The sequence below is a fragment of the Ambystoma mexicanum genome, chromosome 5q (genome assembly GCF_040938575.1).
Source record: "Ambystoma mexicanum isolate Mex_15411 chromosome 5q, UKY_AmexF1_1, whole genome shotgun sequence".
Taxonomy (NCBI): domain Eukaryota; kingdom Metazoa; phylum Chordata; class Amphibia; order Caudata; family Ambystomatidae; genus Ambystoma; species Ambystoma mexicanum.
Genome location: NC_090933.1, coordinates 405,417,330 through 405,429,835, shown reverse-complemented (window position 1 = coordinate 405,429,835; position 12,506 = coordinate 405,417,330).

Below are 12,506 nucleotides of genomic sequence, written 5' to 3'. Positions count from 1 at the left end.
CCCAACACAACCTGGCTAGTACATCTGCCGAAACCGGCTTCCTCTTGTCCTTCTCCTTCTTACTCTCCCTTGCCCATCCTTCCAATATCCCGCTCGGCTGAAAACCCCAAAACCATTTCCCATAGAAAGCGATCCCTGACATCTTTCCCGTTATAGTTGCCTTGTACCAACCCTTATCCATGCACCTCAAAAGGAAGTTAGTTACATCATCCCTTCTCCGCTCTTTTGCATCCTCCCTGCCCTTCCAACTACAAGCTCCCCCTTTTATGAAATCCTCCCATGCTCTCCTGTATGCCTCCCTAGATGCAGGGGTAAGCAAACCCTCCACCAACGAAAGCGCTCTCAGCTTCCTATCTTCCACAGCTCCTCCGGAATCCGTTGCCCCTCCTGTTCCGCTCCTGGAGCCAAACCACGGAATCTCTGCCATTGAAAACGAGATAATGCATCAGCGATGCCATTATCCTTCCCCGGCACATGTGTTGCCTTAAACACCACATTCCATTCCATGCAATGCAGAACGAACTCTCTCATCAATCTTGTCACCCTCTGGTCCCTTGCCGACTGCCTGTTCACTACATGAACAAAGCAATCGTTGTCAATGTTGATATTCACTTTCCTGTTCTGCAACTCCTTCCCCCACAACTCCATCGCAACCAACAAAGGATAAATTCTAGAAATGCTATGCTCTGCCCTTCCTTCAACCAACCAAATGGCCACTTCTCTGCGCACCATTTTCCTCCCCAGAACACTCCAAACCCCCCGCACCCGTTGCATCTGAAAATATCTGCACTTCCCATGACACCGGATCCCCTTGCAGCCACATGGAAACCCCGTTAAAACTCTCCAAAATACGCAGCCAAATTCGACAGTCTTCCCAAACTGCACCTGACACCCTTACCCGATGATGTGGGCACTTTGCTCCCGCCATAGACCGCGCCATGTTTCTACAAAAAGACCGCCCTGGGGCCACCACTTTGCATGCAAAATTGAAATGCCCCACCAAACTCTGCATCTCCACTAGCGTCATCTTCCGGCTCCCACCGCTTTCTCCAGCAATCCTACCAATTTGCTCACCTTGTCGTGCGGCAAGCGTGAGGTCATGGCTAATGAGTCTAATTCCATCCCTAAGAAGGTTAACACCACTGCCGGTCCTTCCGTTTTGTCTTCCGCAAAAGGCACCCCCAAGTCTCCCATCAGGTCCTGAAACATCTTTAGCATCTCCCCACACTCCCTCCCTCTGTCTGCCCTACTGATGAACAGAAAATCATCTAGGTAATGCAGTACCCCTTCCCAACCAGAATTGTATGAGAAAACACACTGCAAAAAGGAAATTAAATGCTCAAACAAGGCGCAAGAAATTGTGCACCCCATTGGCAAAACTTTGTCAATGTAGATGCGGTCCTCAAATTGCCTTCCCAGCAGCCAAAAACCTTCTGGGTGCACTGGCAACAACCTGAAAGCCGCCTTAATGTTGCACTTGGCTATGAAGGCACCACACCCCACTTTCCTCATCAAACCCACCGCCTGGTCCACACTTGCGTATACAACCCCACACTCTTCCGGAGCAATAAAATCGTTGACAGACATGCCCTCAGGCCATGATAATTTGTGTATCAACCTAAATTCCCCCAGAACCTTCTCGGGTACAACTCCCATTTGGGATACCACTAAATCTCCTGGCAGATCATCAAATGGCCCTACCACCCTCCCCACTGCTATCTCCTTACCTAATTTCTCCCTCAAGACCTCCACATTTTCCTTAATAATAATAATAATATTATTATTATTCAAATGTTCCGCCCACCGACGCACTCTTGGCCCCTGGTAATCCAGCCTGAAACCATGACAAAAACCGTCTCCCAAAATCTCAGCCCCTTCCCTGTCCAGATAAAATCCCAACTACTTCTCCAACACCTCCAATTTAATTGGAGTAAAAGCCTTTTCCCACAACCCCTCTGCCGGATCCTCTCCCCCTCCCCCTGTCTCCTTGCTGGAAACACTGAGTAAGTGGGTGCTTCCTTGCACACTTGCTACATTGATGTCTGAACCTAGACACATTCCTTGTGCAGCCGTCCTTATTAAAGGTCCAGCATGCCGCTGAGGGTTGCCCTCTGCCGCCTCAACCTGCCCCCTCGCCACACTTTTTCGGATCGCGATCAGGGACCCTCGAGGCCCTTCCCAAGCCTCCGGTATCCTGACACAAATTTATACATCAGGAACCCACGGCTCATTCATAGTGCATTTCTGCACCCACAATCCAGCAACAATCCAAGGATTGGCTACATACAGTATCACCACTGCTATCACAGCAGCAGATATTACGGACAGCACCACTACTGGTGTCAATCCTGATGAAGGCCAACATCCAGCCAGGCTACAATCCAGCCTTCCATGGCCGAAACACACCCGTGTCGATCCCCCGTGACACAACTACAAAAACCCTTCTTTGTGTATGTCTTGTAGATATTGTTGTGTACACCCTGTGTTAACTACGCCCCGGACCACTTTCTGTCCTGGGTGCACTTTGTTGAAGTATAAGTCTTCCAGACTGTCATATGTGTCCGTGCCCTTAGGTGGAGCTTTTGACCTCAACATCCAAGAGGTTGATACTTACCTTGTTTTCCCACTGTATACAATCACACCTGCCCGTTGTCATTCGCTTTCGTGCTTATCCAAAGTTGTGTAAACTAACTAAGAAGAAAACATGTGTCCTTGAAATAAATTGATTTGTTCAGAACCACACATTTTGTTTGTAGGATCTCTCATGCTGATTCTTGTGATATTTATATATGTACCCTCCTGGGTATATCAGGACCCCGCCAGGTGCCCTTATATTAACTAGCAGTCTCACCCAGCCAATTATTCCCCTGACCTTGTGCCCCCCAACCCCCTTGTTCCTGTCTTTCACAATCCCACCTACGGCCTCTTCTCGCCCTCCCCCTCCTCCTTACCAACCTATAACCCTCCTGGTCCTCTTCTCTCGGGTGAGGGGTCCTCTCCTCCACCCTGTGGTCTTCTTCACTAGGGGCCGTGCTGTGCCCTCTAGACTGTCCTCGCGTAGTTCGAGGAGGGGCCGTTCTTAAACCCTCTCCATATTCATCCTCTGCAACAGCTGGGGCTGCTCTGAGCCCTCCGCCCGAAATCCTTCTAGTGGGGGGGGGGGCGTTCCACGCCCCTCCCTAACCTCACTACTTGATGGGGACTGCTCTCTCCTCCTCCCACCTGCACTCTTCTGCAGGTATTTTCCCCCCTTTCCCCTCTGCCCTGTCATCCCTCTCTGCGCCCCTTCACCTTCACCTTCCTGCCCCACCGACCCGGACCTTTCTGTACATTCCTGACGTCCCCTTCAACCACCTGGGCGTTATCCTCCGAACCTCTTACTGACCTCTCACCCGAATGAACTCCCCCCCTGGGCGCTCTCCTATCAATCTCCCTGCGCATCTTCCTACCCCTAGACTCCCATTCCTCCCTCTGCCCGCCGAGGGGCTGCAAGCTACCACTGCCGCGAGAGCCCCATCTGCTGCTGCTCTCCGATGCGGCCTTCCTGCAACATCCACCCCTTCGCCGTGACCTCACCTACGCCCCCCTCAAGCTGAGCTTTGGATGCTCTACTAATGATCTCCAAGGCTTCCCTCAGGGCCTTAGCATCCACCAGTCCCTTCTTTTTTGCTCCCTGACCCACCCACCAGTCTTCCTAAGCAATGCTACTGCGCACTTGCACAACGCCCAGCTGAATTTCCTACTAGCCCCTTTCCCCCCTATAAACGCTGGGCAACCTGCGGCCAACAATATACCGACAATGGCCCCTAAAATAAAACGAACAATCTTAGAAATTAAAGGTTGGAGGCTGCCGAAATTGCCTGGCCTGCCAAAATCATGTACTGGCTGCTAAATAATCATTTTATTTGCACTTTCATGCCCCCCAGTTTTCCTATAGCCTGGAGAAATCACAAAGGGAAATATCCCCTTACTCCAAAATAAAGTATAACTATCCTAACTGTAGATTGAAAAGATATAATGAACCATATCATTATTCTTTTTTTTTTATTTTGTACAGCCCCGGCTTCTAGGTAAAATACCCTACGAGCTTGGCCGCACGCTAACTACTAATATTTCCTGCTCAGCTGTAGAGCACAGTGTCTATACCTATAAAGCGCAGCCCCTTTAAGGGACTCCGCACTGCCCCCACGTGGCCGCCGTGCGACACTGCACTGCAACCTAACACAAGCAACGGATGCCTGCGAACCTCACCACTTCCTCCCCACTCTCCGCTATGAAAACCTACTGGCCTGGGAAACCTCACACCTTGCTTGCCCAACAATGCAGGGCTACAATCCGAAAGGCCCCTCTGGCACCGCGCAGGCAAAGCAGCACCAAGCCACCCTGCACACGGATGCGACGGGCTGACAGGAAAAAAGCTCAACGGGACACCTCGCTCCCTGAACAGCCGCAACGTCCTAAAACGTCTGGTAAGTGTTGGATGTGCTTTATTTACAGCACACCCAGCTATGCCAAAATTATACAAATAACGAAAATAACACGAGGTGCTAGAACTAAGCCTACCCTACCACCAACTACCAATAGCTATGCACCCACACTTCCTACCTCCGTGACCTGCTCTACCTAGGCCCAAATCAGGGAAGGCTTGGGAGCAGGCGGCCTGGACTGCTGACAAACGCACGTCCTAACCGTCGCGTGCTCCAGAACCTTCCCCGCCCCCTTAAATACCCCATAGGGCGATCTATGCGCAGGCCAGCTCGCTGGCCTGTGCAGCGCCAAAAATCACCCCAGGGGAAACGCTTCGCGTTCCTCCCGGGGCCCCCATTTTCTTACAGAAAGAGTCTGTGCCTCTGGTCGGGAGGCCAGTGCTCACTGCACACAACCAGGGACGCGTCAGGACTGTCTCTGCAAAGCTGAAGGTCCGCGAAGATCTTCCCTTGCCGTCCTGCTAAAAGCCCAGGCCAAGTCAAGCCACCACTCAAGATTAGTAAATATTTTCAATTAAGAAAAAAACAGTTTGTTAAATCCGTTAAGGTTAAAATTGCTGCGGCCAATGCTAGGTTTCTTACAATGATAACATCCTTAGGCAAGGACCCTATTTAATTTACATTTTCACATGTAGGTCTGCAAGAGAGACACTATGCTGCAGAAGAAATACCCTAGATCACAAAGGTATGATTTCCTAAGCTACCAGTGTGCATCTATCGCTAAGGATAAGCAGAAACGGAGTCAAAACCTGTACTTTATACCCTAGGTCTCACCTGAAGACCGAAGGTCTGCGAAATAGACCAGAAAAGGAAATACATTCTATAGCCTGATAGAAGAACATATAGAAGTGAAGATGCTATAGGCAGATAATTAAGAGATATAGGGCCTCATTACGGGTTTGGCGGTAGCCATGCCGCTATTGGTGGCATGGCTGCCACCAAAACCGGGTCCGGGTTCCCTGAATGGGGAATTACCGGGCCATTCCGAGTTTGGAGGGCCCGGTAATTCCTCCCTCTGGGAACCCAGACCCGGACCTTCCCCATTCCCATGTGAGCCCCCATAGGGCTCAATGGGAATGAGAGAGGGAGCTAACAATGGGCCGATTACGACCGGCCCGTTGTTAGCTCCATGGGCCCTTGCGGGACCCTGTAAGGACGCCTGGTTTTACCAGGCGTCCTTACCAGGTACCGCAAGAGGACCTCGTAATCAGGCGGAATGGTGTTAACGTGACCGCAACCATTAGCAGAACCCGTTAACCCATTCCGTCTGACTTGTAATAAGGCCCATAAAATAAGCGTATGGAATGATATGATAACGATACTGTGAGCCACATTTTTACTTACAAGATGTACTTGATTACTCTTTTGTAGAACTTGATCCCTGAAGATGGTCCTTAGGACCGAATGCATTGGACATCCTAAGAAAATGCTATGGGCCTCATCACAGCCATGGCAGTATTCCGGCAGTAATTGTGCAGGAATACCACTGGTAACGTCCGAAAATATCGTAAATAAAAAACCGAATGGTTGAAATGTTTGGATTTCGGCTGTACGAACATTACATATAGCTGAAAATGCTGAACATTTTAACCATTCAGTTTTCTTTATAGCGAGCAAGGGAAGCGGGGAGCCCCCCGCATCCTCATTCGTTATAATGGAAAGAGGGGTGGCGCAGCTGTGCCCCACTTTAAAACAAAGTTTTGCAATTGAAAAGAAAAAGAAAAGTGCCCTGGAGTGCCGGTTCCCATCCACGGAAGTGAAGGGAACTGGGGCTGCAGGGACTCAGTGGCAAGCAGCAAAGTGTACCGCCAACAGCAAGTAAGGGGGTGGCGAGTGTAGAAAGGACATTTAGTAGTAGGGTGATTATGTTGAATACGAACATTTAGAATGCAAGATTTTCGTCTTCGAAATGTTCATATTCGAAATAATCACGTACATCCGATACCGCCAACGCAAATTTTTGCTAAGGCTGTAATTTCCCATTTGGATAAGAGTCCATAGGACTCAATGGGACTTTTCGGACCATTTTTACTCATCCTTCCCCATTGACTGGACCACCATTCAGGTATCCAAACACGTCAAGACACTGGCTGTTTACCTCGATGCAGCACTCAACATGTCCCACCACATAAATGCGCTAGCCGCTTCCACAGCCTACACGGCTAAGCTCATCACTATGAGCATGAAATTCATCTCTCCCTCCAACTCCCTGACCCTAGCTTGAGCCATCATCGGCAGTATGCCTGACTACTGTAACATCTTGTTCTCCGGCACCTTTTCAAAGAACATTGCTAAGCTTCAACTCCTCCAAAACAAGGCACCAAGATCCACACTAGGGCTTAAACATTCCAACCACATCACAGCAGCAAGAAGGGATGCTCACTGGCTTCGAATTGTCTTCAAAACACTTATTTTAGCCCACCGATGTCTCCACCAAAACTCCCCCTCCTATCTCACCACCCGCATCATACCCAAACCAGTGACCCGATGCCTCCAGTCGTCATCCAGTCAGTCGCTTTTTACACCCAGATTCAACCTCAAACGTAAAGGGGGCGGAAAGTTTTGGTGTTACTGCCCCCACCCTTTGGAACACTCTCCCGACCACATCAGAAATGAACCCTCGCTATTGAAATTCCAAAAACTCTTACTAACCTGGCTTTTCGACAAATATGTTTAACTGACTCTTGATGACAATGTATTAGACTCTTGATGGCAATGTTTGTTCTTCAATGTTTCTCACTGTATTACAAGCGCTGCGATACCCCCGGGTCTGGGCGCTATACAAATGTAAAAATAAAATTAAAATAAATAAATATCTGTTACGTATGGTGCCTTAGCAAAAGCATCACCCAGACTATGTAACCCAACTGTCAGCTCAAATATCAGATTCTGAGTGTGAGTAATCAAGCTACTTGGAAGTGTAGCCTCATCCCATGCTTCCTATTGTTTGTACTTATGCCACAGAAACACTTTGAAGCGCCCCCCCTTGCAAGTTAACACATTATAGAACTCAAATATGAATTTGCCCTACAAGGATTTCGAGTAGGCAAATATCATGCTCAGCATCTCCTACTTTAGTGTTGCTAACATTACCCTGTAAGTGGAGAGCAACATTGCAATATCATGTACTTGGGCTGCAAGTGATAATGGGCATGGACTATGCCTGGCATTATTTGTATATTGTATTTTGTATTGTATTTATTGGTTTATAAAGCGCTTTACACCAAAGCGCTGTACAAGTGAACAACTTAATACATAAAACATAAATGTAAACAATATAACAGTAGAAGCAAAGTTACAATATGAATCAGTCAACAAAACAGCAAGAAGAGCAATTAACTGAAGGGAGATAGGGAGAATAGTGGAGTAGGACAGGGTGGGATGGGGACGGGTGAGGGGTAGGAGGAGGGAAGGGGAAGGGAGAGAGTGGGGAGGTGAGGGAGGGGAGGGAAATGGTCAAGGGGAAAGATGAGGGAGGGAGGGGAGGCAGGAAGGGGAAGGGGTTTCAAGCAGGGGAGTGGAGAAGGAGAGATTTAAGGGACGTGCGGAATGAGGAGAAGGTGGGGGTAGAGCGGATTGTAAGAGGTAGGGAGTTCCAGTGCAGGGGGGCTAGGAGTTGGAATGAGCGGAAACGGGAGGGGGCACAAGGGGACGAAGGTACAGTGAGAAGGAAATGGTCAGCAGACCGAAGGGAACGGGAGGGGGAGTGGAGAGAGATGAGGGAGGAGAGATAAGGGGGAGCAAGACCATGGAGTGATTTGAAGACAAGGCAAAGGAAGTGAAATTTAATTTGAGTTGAGAGTGAAATGGAAGCCAGCCAAGAGAGGAGAGGGAAGTAGTTATGGAGTCGCAGGAGGTGAGGAGACAGAGATTACGAACAGCAGAGTGGTAGATGGATTTGAGGGGGCGAGATGAGAAGTAGGTAGTCCAAAGAATAAGGAAGAGCAGTGGAAGAGGCAGGAGAAGATAATGGAGGAGATTAAAAGTTTGATAGCATGGAAGGTGAGAGAGGGATTGACTTTGCGAATGTTGAATAGGTGGTAGCGACAGGTGCGAGAAGTGAGCGAGATATGGTGGGAGAAAGAGAGAGAGGAGTCGAAGTGAATGCCTAAGATACGAGCATGGAGAGAGATAGGGCGATTGGAGGGAGGAAATTGAAAGAAAGGTGGAGGAGAGGGAGAGGGTAGAGAATTTGAGGGAAAGAATAAGACTTCAGTCTTGTCAGTGTTAAGGGAGAGAAAGCGGGAAGACATCCAGTTCTTTATGGCAGTAAGGCAAGAAGAAAGTTTTAGTTGGAGGTCAGTTGAGAAAGAGGAGAAAGAGAGGAAGAGTTGAGTGTCGTCAGCATAGAAGTGGTGGGAAATGCCAAACGAGGAGATAACAGGGTCTAGGAGGGAGGTGTAAAGGGAAAAGTGGAAAGGGCCAAGCACCGAACCTTGAGGTACGCCGTATTCAAGAGGTTGGGAAGGAGAGGATCGGCCACCCCAAGAAACAGTAAAAGAGCGGGTAGAGAGGTAAGAAGATAGCCAGTTGAGAACAGAGCCTTTGAACCCAAAGGAGGAAAGAGTGTGGAGAAGAAGGGGATGATCGACCGTGTCAAAGGCAGCAGAGAGGTCAAGAGAATAAGAATAGAGGATTTCTTAGAGTGCCTAGCAGAGAGGAGGGAGTTAAGGACATAGGTGAGAGCAGATTCAGGAGAGTGTTTAGGGCGGAATCCAGATTGGGAGGGGGGTAGGAGAGAGAGATTGGTGACAAAGGATGAGAGCTGAGAGTAGGCGAGGCGCTCAAGAAGCTTGGAGAGGAATGGGAGAAGAGAGATAGGTCGGAAGTTAGAGGTGAGAAGGGGATCGGCAGATGGTTTTTTCAGAATAGGGATGATCGTGGCATGGTTGAAAGCAGAGGGAAAGGTAGCTGAGGAAAGACAGATGTTGAAGAAGGAAGTAAGGTAGGGGATAAGAAGAGGGTAGATCTTACGGATGAGAAGGGATGGGAGAGGGTCAGCTGGGGCGGACGTGGGGTGGGCTTTGCAGAGGAGGGTGGAGACTTCAGAAGGGGAGATAGGTGAGAAGTAGGACATGCAGGATGAGGGGGCTGCAGGGGGAGGAGAAGAGGAGAAGTCCGAGGAGCAGTTGATTTTTTGCCAAAGGGTAAGAATCTTGGAGGAAAAGAAGTTAGCGAAGTCAGAGGGAGAAAGTGTGGAAGAGGAGGAGGGATCACGAGTGGGAGGGGAGAGGAGTCAAGAGAGATTTTGGAAGATACGGCGAGGGTGGGAGGCTTGGGAGTGGAGAAGGTTAGAGTAGTAGGAGCGTTTAGCCGAGGCAAGACAAGAGTCGAAGAGACCGTGGTAAGAGAAATAGGAGGTTTGGTTGGAGAGCGAAGGGGTTTTGAGCCAGAGTCTCTCTAGACGTCAGAGAAGGCACCGCATTGAGAGGAGTTGAGGAGTGAGCCAAGGTTGAGAGGGTTTCCGGGTTGGGCGGAAGAGAGAAAGGGGGTAAAGTTGATCAAGGGAAGTGGAGATAGAAGAGGAAAGAGAGGATAGAGCATCATTCGCTGACAACAAAGAGAAGTCATGGAGAGAGGGGAGAGAGGAAGAGCAAGTGTCAATAAAGAGGGAAGGATCAAAGTTGCAAAGGTCACGCCATGAGAAGATGGGAGGAGAAGACTTAGTAGAGGAGGAGTGTGGGGTGGGAGAAAGAGAGAAGGTGAGTAAGGCATGGTCGGAGAGATAGACAGGAAGAGTAGAGACTGGGGAAGAGGGGTAGGAAGAGTTGAAGATGAGGTCAAGAGTGGAGCAGGAGGAATGAGTGGGGGAAGAAGGAAGGGGGGAAAGGAGGTAGGAGTCGAGGATGGCGAAGAGGGGAGAGGAATGAGGGGGAGAGGAGAGGTGAAGATTAAAGTCACCAAGTACAGTTAGAGCAGAGGGGGAGGGAGAGATAAGCGAGAGGAGGTGGTCAAGATCTTCATAGAAGGAAGAAAGAGGGCCAGGGGGACGATAGATGATTAGAAAGGAAATGGGGTAGGAGAGGAGAAGGATTTGTAGAGAAATTCAAAGGAAGGGAAGGAAGGAAGAGATGGTGAGGAGGAGGAGGAAAGGTATTTGGGGTGGTAGAGGAGGCCAATGCCTCCACCACGGCCAGAAGTATGAGAGATATGAGAGAAGGAGGATGAGGAGGTGGTTAGGGAAGCAGGGACAGAAGTGTTATGGGGGGGATCCAGGTTTCAGTCAGACATAGGAAATGTAGGTTGAGGTGAAAGAATATGTCGAGAACTGCTGCGGTTCTTGTTGCAGATGGATCTGACGTTCCATAGCGCCACGTTCATGAGGTTGGGATGATGAGTGGTGGGGGGGTAAAGAAGATTAGGACGGTGAGAGTGGGTGGGTGTGTGAGAGGAGGAGAGTGGGCGGGATAGAAGAGGGGACTGGGCATGAGGAGGGAAAAGGAGAATAGGAGGGAGAGAAGAAGGTGGGGAGAGTAAGAGAAGGGGGGAAGGGAGGAGAGGGTGGTGAAAAGGCAAATTGGCAGATCGCATAACAGAGAAATTAGAGATACGTGGAGCTATGATGGTCCGTTGTTGTTGAGAGATGGCGAGAGCGGGGACCAGTGTAGCAGCTTCTAGTAGAGTCAGCACTCTATGGACACGCTTGTGTGGAAGGGGAAGAGGATTAGCAGCAGGGGTTGGGCAGTGGGAGGTAGGTAAGTGCAGAACTTGCTGGGTCTGGGTTGAGGAACTTGGAAGAGGAAGGGGAAGATGATTAGTAGCCGGGGAGAGGACAAGACAGGGGGTGGAGAGGGTAGACGGGCGTCCCAAGTAGTTAGGAGATTATGAAGAGGGTGGAGGGCAGCTGGGTAGGAGGAGGCTGTATGGTGTGTGGGAGGTGAGAGCTTGTAAGGAGGAGGGCTGGGGGTATCACGATCCAGGACTGTACGGTGGGGAGGGCCGCAGGTGAAAGCAGCTGAGGCGGGCGAGCTGAGGTACCAGGTGGGCACCGATGGAAAAGCTCAGGTGGTTGGGGTGGGCGGGCTGAGGCACCAGATCTTGGAGGCAACAGAAGGCACCAGTTCTTGGATAGGGGCACCTGTGGATGGACCCAGGCAGCTGGGGCGGGCAGGCTAAGGCTCTAGTTGGGCACCAGCGGAAGGGCCTAGGCTGCTGAGGGGGTCGGGCTGGGCACCAGTTCTTGGAGGCACTATAGGCACCAGTATAGGAGCACCGGTGGAAGAGCCCAGGTAGCTGAGGCGGACGGGCTGAGGTTCCAGTTGGCTCCAGTTGAAGGGTCCTGGCAGCAGAGTCGGGCTGAGGCTGCAGCCTGTGCAGCCACGCCTGGTCTTGAGGACTTGAGGCCCAATTTAGGGGCACCGGCAGAGGATGCCTGCCGCCAATGTAGAAGGGCTAAAGTTATGATCCTGGGCAGTCGTGCTTGTACTTGAGCGGGGAGGGCTGCAGGCGGGGGTAACAGGTCCAGGTAGAAGGGACCTGCAGAGAAGTTTCCGGCAGCCGCAGCGGGTTGGCTGAAGTCGCAGTCCAGGGCAGCCGCACCCGCTCACAGGCGGGGAAGGACGCAGGCAGAGGCACCAGATCCAGAGTGGAGGCACTGGTGGAGGATCACAGGCAGCCGAGGCTGGCGGGCCCGTCCCGAGTGGCCAGAAGGATTCCGCAGGAAAATCTCTGGCAGCTGAGGCGGGCGGGCAGGGGTCGCAGTCCTGGGCAGCGCGTCCGTTCTCAGGCGAGGAGGGCCGCAGGCAGACGCACTAGGCCGAAGGCACCAGGTTGTAGGCACCCATAGGACAATCTACGGCAGCCGAGGCGGGCGGGTCAGAGCAGCAGATCTGGGCAGCCGCGCCCATTCCCAAGCGGAGAGGGCTGCAGGCAGAGGCACCAGAACTAGGATGAAGGCACCGGTGGAGGCCCACAGGCAGTCGAGGCGGCCGGGCTGGAGCCGCGGTCCTGGGCAGCCGAGCCCGCAGTGGAGGGTCACAGGCTGCCGAGTGGAGGATCAAGGAGCCCGGTGGAGCAGGC